The following is a 13,317-nucleotide window of genomic DNA, read 5'->3' on the forward strand; positions in this document are numbered from 1 at the left end:
TAAATGAAATTGAGCAAAATAATCTCTAACAACACACAATGTCTGTCACTAGGCTTATATTAATTGATGAAAACCAGACATATCTAAAAAGAGAGATAAATGAATTGAAGGTTAGTCAACAAATAGATCTCAATAACCAGCTGATGATGCTTTAAAAAAACAAAAAAAAAAACATGATCAAATGAAAGAATGAATTCCAAGAAGCATCAAGAAAATCAGACTTTGACGTGAAATCTTACCTCAACAAAGAGGTAGACATGATACATAAAAAAAAGAAAAAACAAAAAAAACAAAAAAAACAGATTTTTGAGTTCTTTGTAGATTCTAGAGATTAGGCCTCTATCAGTTGGATAACTTGGATAACTGGCAAATATTTTCTCCCATTCTGTGGGTAATCTATTGGCTTTGCTGATTGTATGCTTGTCTGTAGAGGAAATCTTCAGCTTCATATGATCCCATCAGAGATCCAGAGACCCGGAGGCCCCCAACACCTCATCACTGAAGCAGACCAAAAATGAACCCAACATGGCTCAGGAAAATTTTGCAGAAGAGGGGTCAGAAAGCATGTCAGAGCCACATGTTGGGTCATGATATGTAGAGGCGTGTATCCTACCCATAACTGTGGGCTTACTCCAGGATGCATGACCCATATACCTCAAAAAGGAGGGCCCAAGGGGAAGGGGTAGGTCACGGATGAGCCTAATAATGGTGCCAAACTGACTGTATTTGCTGAGTACAAAACTAATTAAAAAAAAAAACAGAAAAAAATATTAATTAGATGTTTTTAAAACATCTATAAAAACCCTTACTAATCACATCAATTATGTTGACAACAGAACCTCTGAGTTGTAAGACAAGACAGTAGAAATTGATCAGGAGTCCAAAACTTTGGTAAATTTAAAAAAATGATGTGAACAGAATAGGAAGAAACTGTGGGATAGCCTAACTTAACAAACATCCATATTGTGGGCCAGAGCATAGAAAATATATTCAAGAAAGTTAATAAAGAAGCCCATCCAGAAAATAGAAGCTTATGGAACACCAATTTGATGGGACAAAAGAAGAAACTCTCCAAGGCACATCATAATTAAAAAGCTAAACAATGAAAACAAAGAGAGTGCTAAGAGTAGCAAGAGAGAAATAAATAATTACATAAAAGGAAATCCCATGAGAGTTATCTCAAATTTTTCAGTAGAAACCTTGAAAGACAACAGGGGAAGGAATGGAAAACAGCAAATCATAAAAAAAAAAAAAAAAAAAAATTCTACATCTTCTAACACAAAATAAAACTGTACTGAGAAAAAGTATCTCTCACAATAGATGAAGAAAGGAAAACATTCCTGACCAAAGCCAGCTGTATGATTATATGAACACAAAACCACATCTATAGGGAACACTTCAGGATATAGTCCACACAGAAGAGTGGAATAATCAACCTCAAGAACCAACAAGATGATGAACACTTAACAAAACTAGAGTAAGCATGAAAGATTTCAAAGCAATAGAACTCACAAACTCTCCAACGTGGCAAGTATTGAAACAAACCTCACATTATAATGTCAAATATTACTGAACTTAATTTACCCATGAAAAGACATAAATTAACATAGTAGATCAGAAAAAAAAAATGAACCTGTCAATCTATTCCCTTTAAGAAACACATGACACCATTAAAGATAGACACCAATTCAGAGTAAAAGGATGTGAAATGATTTTCCAAGCAAATGAAAATAAGAAACAAACAGGTGTAGCTATACTATTATCTGACAAAATAGATTTAAAACCAAAAGTAATTAAAAAGGACAAAGAAGGCTACCTTTTACTCATCCAGGGAATGATTGAACAAGAGAATATCATAATCATAAATCTATATGCACCAAACACAGGAGCATCACAAAAACCTACTTAACAAGGTTGGATTTGCCTGTAAACCCTAAGGACCCCAGTTTGAGGTTCAATTCCTCAGTACCCATGTAAGCCAGGTATACAAGGTGGTGCATGCATCTGGAGCTCATTTGCAGTGGCTGGAGGCCCTGGTGCACCCATTCTCTCTCTCTTTCTCATTCTCTCTCTCTCTCTCCCCTCTCTATCTCAAATAAATAAATAAAATAAACAAAAAATTTAACCTACTTGACAATAAATGAGAAATAAATCTCAATACTATTATAGTAGAGGACCTCTAAACCTCACTATCATCATCAGACAGATCATCCAAGCAGAATATCAACAGGGCAATAATAGAATTCAGTACCACCATAGTTTCAATAGACATCTAAAGAACATTACATACCAATTCTACACAATATGGACCAATTCCTAGACATATAACATGTACTAAAACTAAACCCAGAGCACATAGACATCTTAACCAGACCTGTTGCATCCACTGAAATTGAAATTGTAAATAAAACCCTCTACCCAAAAAATGTTTGGGACCTGATGGATTCTCAGCCAAATTCTCACAAACTTTTATCAAAACACTGAAACCTTTTTTCTCAAGCTATTTACCATAATTGCAGAGCCCTCCCCAACTTCTTCTATGAAGCTATCATCACCCTAATGCCAAAACCAGACAAAGATACAAGAAGAAAAGAAAACTGTAGACCTATATTCTTGACGGACTTGAATACAAAAATCATGAACAAAATCTGGCAAACTGAATTCAACAACACATCAAATACGTTATCTACCTCCATCAAGTAGGCTTCATCATAGGGAGGCAGGGATGATTCAACATATGTAATTGGTTAACACAATACACCACATAACCAACCTTAAACACAAAAACCACATCATCTCAATAGATGCAGAAATGACCTTTGACAAAATACATGATCTCATGACCAAAACACTGGAGATATGAAGCATGGAGGGTTTATATCTCAATATAAGAAAGACTATATACAAGGCACCTAAAGCCCAAATCATGCATAATGGGGAATGACTCAAGGAGTCCTCCCTAAGATCAGGAACAAGGCCGAGGTTCCCACTCTCACCACTGCTCTACAGTATAGCACTGGAAATCCTAGGCCAAGCAATAAGGCAGGAGAAAAATATAAAAGGGATACAAAGAAGTCAAACTAGCCTAATTTGCATATGGCATAACCGTAATTGTAAGTGAACTGTAATTGTAAGTAAAAGACTCTGCCTTAATACTCCTAAAGTTGATAAATTCCTTTAGCAAAGTATCAGGATACAAAATCAACACACAAAAATCAGTAGTATTTCTGTATGGAGGTTACATATACAGGGATATAAATCAGTGAGGCTGTCTTTGTTTCAACAGCCACAAAAGAAACCATTAAACTTGGAACAACACCTTTAATGCTCCTGGATAGGCAGAATTATTGTTGTGAAAACGGTAGTCCTACCAAAACAACATACATATTTAATGCAATACTAATAAAAATTCCAGCATTATTCTTTACATACAAATATTTAGACATAAAACATATCAAAGTTTATATGAAATCACAAAACGCCTTATATATTCAAAAATAACTTCAGCAAAAGAAAAACCTCTGGAGGTATCACCATATCCAATCTAAAGCTATACTACAAAGCTATAGTAACAAAAACAGCATGTTACTGGTACAAAAACAGACATATAGACCAATGGAACAGAATAGATGACCCTGCTCTTAATTCAAGTAGCCACACCTATTTGATCTTTGACAAAGCAGTCAACACCTTTCACTGGGGAAAGGATAACATCTTCAATAAATGGTGCTGGTCATATTGAATAATCAAAAATAGAAAAAAATAAAACTAGACTCACTCCTCTAAACATGCAAAAAAATAAAATGGATTAGAGACTTCAGTGTAAGACATGAAACTCTTAATTGTCTGGAAGGAAAAATATGGGAAAACTCTCCATGATATGGAGTGGAGAAAGACTTCCTGAATAATAGCTCTGGTAGCCATGGAAATTAAACAATTACTCAATCAGGGGGATCTTATGAAGATTAAAAGCATTTTTATAGGCAAATGTACCATAAACAGAGTCAACAAAATACCCACAGAATGAAAGAAAATATATACCAGCTATACCACTTACAGAGGCCTAATACTTAAAATCAAAAAATAAAACTAAACTATTGCCCTTTCTCTGTCTTCCTGACTGAATGGACCCTGGGTCTCCAAATCCTGAATCCCCTGCTCTGGAGCATGCATGTGCAGAGTGAGTTGACCAGACTTTCTGGTTCCCTCCCCACCTTCTGGTTCCCTACTCTGAGTTCCCCTGTCGCTGGACCCTGCAAGCTTGATGAAGAAGTAGGCACATTACTGTCTTCTTGACTGTATAGTTCCTGGGTCCCCAACTCCTAAATCCCCTGCTCTAGAGATTGCACATGCAGAGTAAATAGACCAGAGCTCACAATTCACTCCCTAACTCCCAGTTACCTGGTCCCAGTACCTCCACTTCTGGCTTGGGGAAACCTGGTCCCTGTGTGGTGGCTGTGGAAGCAGTCGTTTTGCTCAGGTCTCCAGATTGACTGGACCATGGGCACCCAAATCCCTATTCCCCTGAACCAGAGGGATCATGGGGCCCATTGTAGGATTTGGCCTCTTGCCACTGAATCTACAGCTTCTGGGCTCCTGGTTCCACAACACCTAATTCATGCATGCAAATGGAAAGAGTAGTTCCCCAGGTACCATTGATGTACTTATAATCTCCACAATCTTCACATCTGTGATTATAACACCATCACAAAACAATCCATTTCATATTTAAAACAGAACTCTCAGTGAAGATCCTAGAAAGACAAATACTTGCTTTCACTCAATCAAGTAAAATGTTTCTCCAAGATGTGTATACTACAACTCAAAAATACAACAAAAGTCAGAAAACTGAGAGATCCCCACCAAGGATGCTTAGTTCCACAATGGAAGGATCCAATAAAATCCTAGAGAAAACAAAACAAAGTAAATTTATTCCCAAAAGGAAAATAGAACAAGTAATATGACCCAGATCAAAAGAACTGGTGAACTGGAAGCAAGCCACCAAAAACCCAACAATCACATAAATTAAATTGAGCAGAATCCTCTCTTAGAGCACTCAGCTTTTGTCATTAGGCATAACATAATTGAAGGAAACCATATCAACTTCAAAAGAGATATAAATGAATTTAAGGTGGGTCGACAAATATAACATCTCAATAATCAGCTGTTTGAGCTTAACAAAGACTGATAAAATTCAAGAGTGAGTTCCAAGAAGCATCAAGAAAATCAGACCTTGAACCAAAATCATGTTTCACAAAAGAGAGGGACTTGATGCAAAATAACACAACAGAAAACAAAAATAAAACAGAGCTTTTAAAATTGTTTCTAGAACCTCTCACTAACAGAGTTACTCATGAGGAAGATAGAACTTTTGAGCTGGAAGACAGGACAGAAGAAATTTATGGGGAGGTGAAAAACCCTTGCTAAGTTCAAAAAATCATATGAACAGACTAGGGACCTGTGGGATACCATAATATGATAAAACATCTGGATCATGAATATTCCACAAGGAAAAGAAATCCAGACCACTGGCATAACAAATATGTTCAACAAACTTATTAAATAAAAAATTCCCAATATCTCAAAAGAGAGGCCCATCCAGATACAAGAATCTCATAGAACAGCAATCAGACATGAACAAAGAAGAAACTCTTCAAAGCACATTATAATTAAAACTCTGAACAATGAAAACAAAGAGAGTGCTAAAAGCAGAGAGAAACAACTCACTACATACAAAGGCAATTCCATCAGAATTATCTCAGATTTCTCTATAAAAACACTGAAAGCCAGAAGGGCCTGGAATGGAACACTTCAAAGTCTAAAATACTATTGTTATCAACCCAAGCTACTGTACCCAGCAATAGGATCCCTCATAAAAGATGTTGAAAGGAAAATATTACATGGCTGGGCGTGGTGGTGCATGCCTTTAATCCCAGCACTCAGGAGGCAGAGGTAGGAGGATCGCCATGAGTTCAAGGCCACCCTGAGACTACAGAGTTAATTCCAGGTCAGCCTGGACCAGAGTGAGACCCTACCTCGAAAAACCAAAAAAGAAAAAAAAAAAAAAAAAAAAAAAGAAAAAGAAAATATTACATGGCCAAAGCTAGTTCTATGGTTAAATGAACACAAAGCTAGATCTACAGAGAATACTTCAGGGAATACTCCACACTGAAGAGTCTGACAACCAATCTCAAGAGCCTACAAGAAGAAGACCATAATAACCAGAACTAGAGAAGGCTTTAAAAAGTACAAAACACAAGAAATCAACTAAACTGTAAAGCACCCTATTATTGCAGGTATTACATCAAATATCACAGTTATAACCATAATCATTAATGGTCTTAACTCACCCAACAAAGGACACAAGTTAACTGGGTGGATAAAAAATTTAAAAAACTGGGCACTTCTATCTGCTGTCTTCAAGAAACCCACCTCACCACTGTGATATTTGATGTAATACCTGCAAAAAAAAAAAAATAAAAATAAAATAAAAATCAGAAAAGAAAAAGGAGAGGTCACAACAGACATCAATGAAATTGGAAGAATCATCAGGACATACTTCCAAATCCTTTAGTCCACAAAAGTGGATAACCTGGATGAAATGAATGAATTACTAGCTACACATACCACCTATTAAAAACTATATTCAGGCAGATTAATCTGCCAAACTAACCTATTAAATCCATTGAGATTGTAAAGGTAATCAAAATACTCCCCCAAAAGAAAAGTCAAGGACTTTTCTTTCTTAGCCATATTTTATCAAGCTTTCGTTGAAGAACTAAAAGCAATTTTTCTCAAACTCTTCCACATAATCAAAGAGATGGGAATACTCCACAGCTCCTTTTATGAAACTAGGATCACCCTAATACCAAAAACAGACAGAGATGCAACAAGAAAAGAAAAATGTAAGCCTATATACCCAATAAACATAGATGCAAAAATCCTGAACAAAATTCTTGCAAGCTTAATTCAATAATATATCAAAAGCACTATTCACTGTGATCAAGTAGGCTTCATCCCAGGGATACATGGATGGTTAAACATATGTAAATCAGTCAATATAATACACCACATAAATAAACTTAATCTTAAGAACAACAAGATTATCTCAATTGATGCAGAGAAGGCCTCTGACAAAATACAAGACAAATTTGTGATTACATCACTGGAAAGAATAGGCAAGGAGGGTTTATATCTCAACTCTATTAAGGTTATATATAAAGGACCTAAAGCCCAAATAATACTTAATAGTGAGAGACACAAGGAGTTCCTGTGGAGATCGTGAACAAGACCGGGGTGCCCACTTGCCTTATTGCTCTTCAACATAGTGCTGGTAGTCCTAGCCCAAGCAATAAGACAGGACAAAGAGATAAAAAGGATACAAATTGGAAAGCAAGAAATCAAGTTAGCCCTGTTTGCAGATGACATGATCCTATGCATACGTGACCCAGAATTCTCCATCTCAAAATTTCTAAAGCTGATTAATTCCTTAAGTGGCAGGATACAAAATCAACACACATAACTCAGTAGCCTTTATGTATGCAAAGGCAGAGAAACAAATCAGCAAGGCTTTCCCAATTTGTATAGCAAACAAAAAAATTAAATATGTTAGAATAATACTGCCTAATGATGTGAAAGAGCTTTATAATAGAGAAAAAAAAAACCACTCAAGAAAAAAATTGAGGAGGACTTGAGAAGATGGAATGGCCTCCCATACTACTTGATATATAGAATTAATATTGTGAAAATGGCAATTCTACAAAAGCAATTACAGATTTCATGTAGCATCATTCTTAATGGAGATAAAAAAAAAAAAAGATACCAAAATTCACATGGAATCCATAAGAAACACCTCTGGAATTATCACCGTCCTCATTGTAAAACTATATTATAAAGTTATAGTAACACAAAGAGCATGGTACTGGCATAAAATTTTAAGAAATGTTGGTAAGGATGTGGGGAAAGAGAAACCCTGTTGTTTCTGACCACACTGGAACTGCTGTGCATTGGTCTCACAGGGGCACCCTGTCAACTATGGAGCAGGGTCATAAGCAGCCATGAGTGTGATGGGAAGAAACACCCTTGAGACAGCTTCAGAGAACAGCTCGCTTACTTGCCAGGGGAATGAGTTAATAAGCATTTGTGAAAGAGTGGTAAAAGATACAGATCATAAGGGGACTGGTTAGTACAAAGCTTCTGCTGATGCCTAATTAGCATGTAGTGATGTCAAGGGTGAGTGGATAATGGTCACAAGGTTCAAGTAGTGGCAGCAAAAGGTATATGACACAGGTTGCCGGGTGGAAATGTCTTAAGAGTTAATTTTGTTATAAGCAGTTGGATTGAGATGCCAGAAATGAGACAGTCACTTTGCATACAATAGAGCAGGATATGGTCTTTGTTGAACCAAAACAGCTAAGCTTGACAAATGGGTCTTAAAAGAAAAACACCATTTGACAACCAATGATTTTAGCTTAACCTTGATTGCCATTGATTTTATGTACCATAGAAATTTTTATTAACATAAAACAATTTTATGTTTTATCCATGACTTAAGTTTGATAAAGCTTAATAAGCTATCCCAACAAATTTTACCTAACGGGGGCAAAAAAGTTATAGTGACTGAAATTAAATCACTTAAACCTGGTGATGATTGTTCAATAGAATTATAGTAAAACAGAAGGTACCTTTAAAATCACAATGTCTTTAGGTATGAGTACCTCATCTTTGGAACTTAAACATTTGTACATGAACCTTTATCTTAACACTCAGTTTCTCCAATACTGTAAACCTTGATAAATAGAGAAGCCTAACTTACATTGTAAGAGTCTTAAAGCCAGTTTTTGTAACCCTTAAACAATAACAAATTAACATCAGTGAGCTGTTAATGAGTGATGCTTAAACCATAAGACTCAGTTTCTCTGATTAATACCTTGGTGTAAGGAGATTGTAACCTGATCAAATACCTTGACTCAGTTTACCTATTTGACCTCCTTTTCTAGTGAGAAATTTATGTAACAGATGTGACCTTAGGTGTTCAAAAGAGAGGAACTATAAAGAGAACCAGAGACATATGCTGTTTGTCATTCCTTTTGCCTTTTCAGAGACAACTGGCCATTTTGTCTCCGGACAGGGTCTAGGGTACATATGGCTTAAACTTTCATGCAGTCTGAGATAAAGGGTCACTATCCTTTTCTCCAGAGTCCAGCCTGCCGTGACTTTAAATAGCACATAACAGTAAACAAGAGCAAAAGGAAATAACTGACAAGAGATCTAAGCATCGTAATGTTCCTTTTCTTACTCTGAAGTTGCTTGTTTTTACCTATGAAATTTATTTTACTCACTTGTACTACACAAAGTGATAGAGTCTTGTCTATGTCTAATCTGGTTAAACCTCCAATAATGTGAATTACACCTGTGCTTATGATTCTGTGATCTATCTAAGATAGAACATCACCTATCTCTAATGTAAGCTGAATTTAGATTAAATCTATGTCCCTATATAAAACTTTTAGAGCATCCTTTAGAGTCTATAAACAGTTGAAAAAATCTTTAGTTATGATGTTTAGGTTTAGTCTGAAAATTAGTTTTAATACCAGGATATATACCTACAGATTTTATATAACTCATTGGTTTGAGATATTTCTTATTAATAAACTCCATGAACTAACACATTTAGAAATGTTTTTCTTAGGAGTAACTAAGGCAAATTTTTGTTTCCACCTTTAGGCAGGCTGGCCTATAACTCAAGCCAGTTGCCTCCTCCTTTTAAATAACAGGACATTAAAATCTTTTTAATATACCTGGCAAATTATGAGTCACCACCTCAGAGAGAATTTTGTCATTTTCAGTAATCCTGTATGCAAGCTGAAGTTGACCTAGAAAATAAACTCAGTAAGTAATGATATTTATGATATCATGTGACAAAGTATGGCATTGTTTACATAAAATTTCAATTCACCATAGGATTTAGTTAAGTCTCTCTCTTTCACACACACATTATTTTCTTTCTGCCACTTCATGGCACTGGCACGGTGAGCAAGTGGACAACCCATGGCCTCAGTCAAGGAGGCAATGCCCTGGCACTACCACCTTGGGCAAAAGGACTCAGTGTGGTGGCCAGGCAGTGTGGGAGCTCACATTAACTCACTACCTTCTGACTAGCATTGCCCAGCTCCCAGACTCTCACCCAGGGTAAGGTCTTATTGGCACCGATGTGGCAGATGAGATGACAGGCTTCCTGCCAGCCTGGGTGGTACATGATCTTTGGGAGAGGAGAGGGCACCTCCTGAGTCCAGCCTCCTCACAGGGCAAGTACACCCGGGAGCCAGCTTTGTGAAGAGGAAAGGAGGGAGGGGTCCAGGGCCACTGGGACTGCCAGGGTGGGAAGCGGACACGTTGTGTCTGTATAGGTGGAGGCACTGCTGTGTCAGCGATATTATCCATGATAGAAAAAGAGTGGAGATACCATGACCAGAGGGCTCCCTATTGGGTCCCTGATGATAGCATGAATTGAAAGTAAAGGAGGAAAAGGAAAGATTTTGCAGGCCCTCCAAACATGGAGGCAAAGGCCACAGGGGCCAATGTCCCCCTAGATGATGATTGTCCCTCTGGGGGAGCACTCACTTACCCCCAGCCTGTCTCAGAAGGTAGCTGTTCAGGCACCAGCTGTGGTTTCTGGCTACCCTGGGTCAGCTCAGGATTGGTTGCTTAGGGGGACCTAGGCAACTTCAGAGCAGGATCTTGAGCAGCTGTGAGTGTAACAGGCAGAAACACCTGGGAGACAGCTTCAGAGAATAGCTCATTTATTTTCCAGGGGAATGGGTTGATAAGCATTTGAGAAAGAGCAGAAAGAGACACCGGTCATAAGGGGATTGGTTAGTACAAGGGTCCTGCTGGTGTCTAGTTAGCATGTAGTGACATCACAGGAGAGAGGAAAATGGTCACAAGGTCTAAGTAGTGGTGGAAAAAGGTATAGAGTATGGGTCACAGGGGCATTGTTTGTGCAAACACTGCTGGCTGATACCTCATTAACACATAGGGACGTGCTGGGCAAGTGGCAAGAGGTCACATGGCTCTGGGAAAAGCAAAACCGAAACCTAAGCCTTATCAGCCTGTCCAAGTGCACTGGGCTGAGGGGAGGGAGTGGCCTCACTCCTGCTGACCAGGACCCTAGGTTACTTGGGTCCTGCTTCCTGCATTCTCTGAGAGGGAGTAGCCCCAGTTCTGCTGGCCTTGGGGCCCAAAGTTTTCCATGTCTAGACCAGCTGTGACCTCCTGTGGCCTTGGGCCATTGGCCATGCCTTGCAGTTCAGGCCCACTTTAACCCTTTGTGGCCCAGGGCTCTTACTTTGCCCAACAGAACCCTCATCCACTGTTTGTGGAAAGGTAAATTTGTACAATCATTATGGAAATCAATATGGAGATTCCTGAAAGGGAAGAACATAGAACTACCAACAGACCCGGTTATTCCCTTACTGGGCATTTATCCTAAATGCTGCATGCTTCACTACAGAGATTTTTGCTCAACTATGCTTATAGCTTCTCAATTCACTATAGCTAAGAACTGAAAACAATCCAGGTGCCCATCATTGGATGAGTGGATAATGAAGTAGTTGTACATTTATACAATTGAATTCAACTCAGCAGTTAGGGGGCAAAAAAAAAAAAAATACAATGAAATTTGTAGAAAAATGGACAGACTTGGAACAGATCATACTCAGCAAATCACAGAAAGTCAAATGCCCCATAGTCTCACTTACATATATTTCCTACCCTGGAACAGCTTAATTTGCATACAGAACTGACAGGAAACTGAAGAGCCAGGCAATAGAGATAGACAGGTTTGAGGGGAGGAGAAGGAGAGGGTGCGGAAAAGCAAAAACAAAGCTAAATCCAAAATGAACTGGTACCATGGTAACCTTTAGCCTTGGAGATAGACTAAGATACAACCCTCAACAGAATTAAGGTGTAAACGCCTGAAAATAAGGGCTCTAGAGAGGATGGGATGAAGCCTAAGATTAATGCTTTTTCCCCCCCTCTGGCCACTAACTCATACAAGCACAGAAAGACAGATTCTGCATGTTCTCCCTCGTCTGTGGATCCTAACTTGGGTCAGCTTGATTTGTAAGCATATCTGAAAGGCAAATTGTGTGTCATGTAATAGAGATGGAAATTTGTCAGATAAGGGGAATGGGAGGGCAGGGTAAATACATACAAAACTAAGTCCAAAATGAATTCATTCAATAGAAACCTTTCTCATCTTCAAAATAAGCGCTTGTGTCAAAGCACTTGATTATGTGCCTGAGGTAAAAGGTAGGACCCTATTGTTGAAGCCATCACATGCTGCCAACATAGATCATTGAGAGATCTGGATGGAAATAGGAAGGAATCTAGTCCCCAGATGGTTTCCCAGCATAGTGTTGCAAAGCACTACATAAGCTGTTGGGGGAAATGGCCCAAAACCTTGTGTGCTAACAGGAGAAACTGCTATACAAAAGCCCTCAGCGTGACAAGATAAGCATGCCTGTGAAATAGTGGCATCCAGACTAGGTGGATAACCAATGGCTCTCTGATTGGCTAAGTGATCCAGTAAGTGAAAAGAAACCTTTAGCTGTAACTGAAAACCAAGTCAGAATGCTAAGAAAATCAAACTTATGGACTCTAACAAGAAGGTCCCACTATCCTTTAACCAAAAAAGAGGATACATCCACCTAAACATCTCTTATTTAATAATGCTTATCTCACTGGACCTATGCTGACATCAGTCTCCTCTGGAGAATCTGTTTTTCTTTTTAAGAAGACAGCTAGAGTGAGGAGACACACAAGCCCTCACATCAGACAGGATCCGGGTGAAACCACAGAGGTGTTGGTGAGATGAACAAGAGCACTATGAAGACAGACACAGGATCCTCACAACTCACCAAAGCAGAACACAACACTAAAGTAGACTTTAAACACGCCCACCATGGCTCAGGGAATATTGTGGAAGAGGGTGCAGAAAGAATGTCAGAGCAATAAAATGGAACAGAATGTCCAAAGGTATTGCAGCCCTTTACAGTGACTGACTGATGTTCTCACATCTGATAACCCACAACCGTAGGGAAAATATCAGCCAACCCACTGAGGAAGGCTCTCAGTAGAATGAGGGCCAGGAGGAGGGCAATAATGGTACTAACATGATGTATCCATACAACTTTCTACTCAATAAAATTAAAAGTAAGGTGGATGTTGATTAAGTAAGACCGCAGATGCGCAACCTCTGCTCCTCATGAGCACATCTGTCCCCAACACACAAGTACCCACAACTCATATGATTCC

The sequence above is a fragment of the Jaculus jaculus genome, chromosome 3 (assembly GCF_020740685.1).
Source record: "Jaculus jaculus isolate mJacJac1 chromosome 3, mJacJac1.mat.Y.cur, whole genome shotgun sequence".
NCBI classification, from domain to species: domain Eukaryota; kingdom Metazoa; phylum Chordata; class Mammalia; order Rodentia; family Dipodidae; genus Jaculus; species Jaculus jaculus.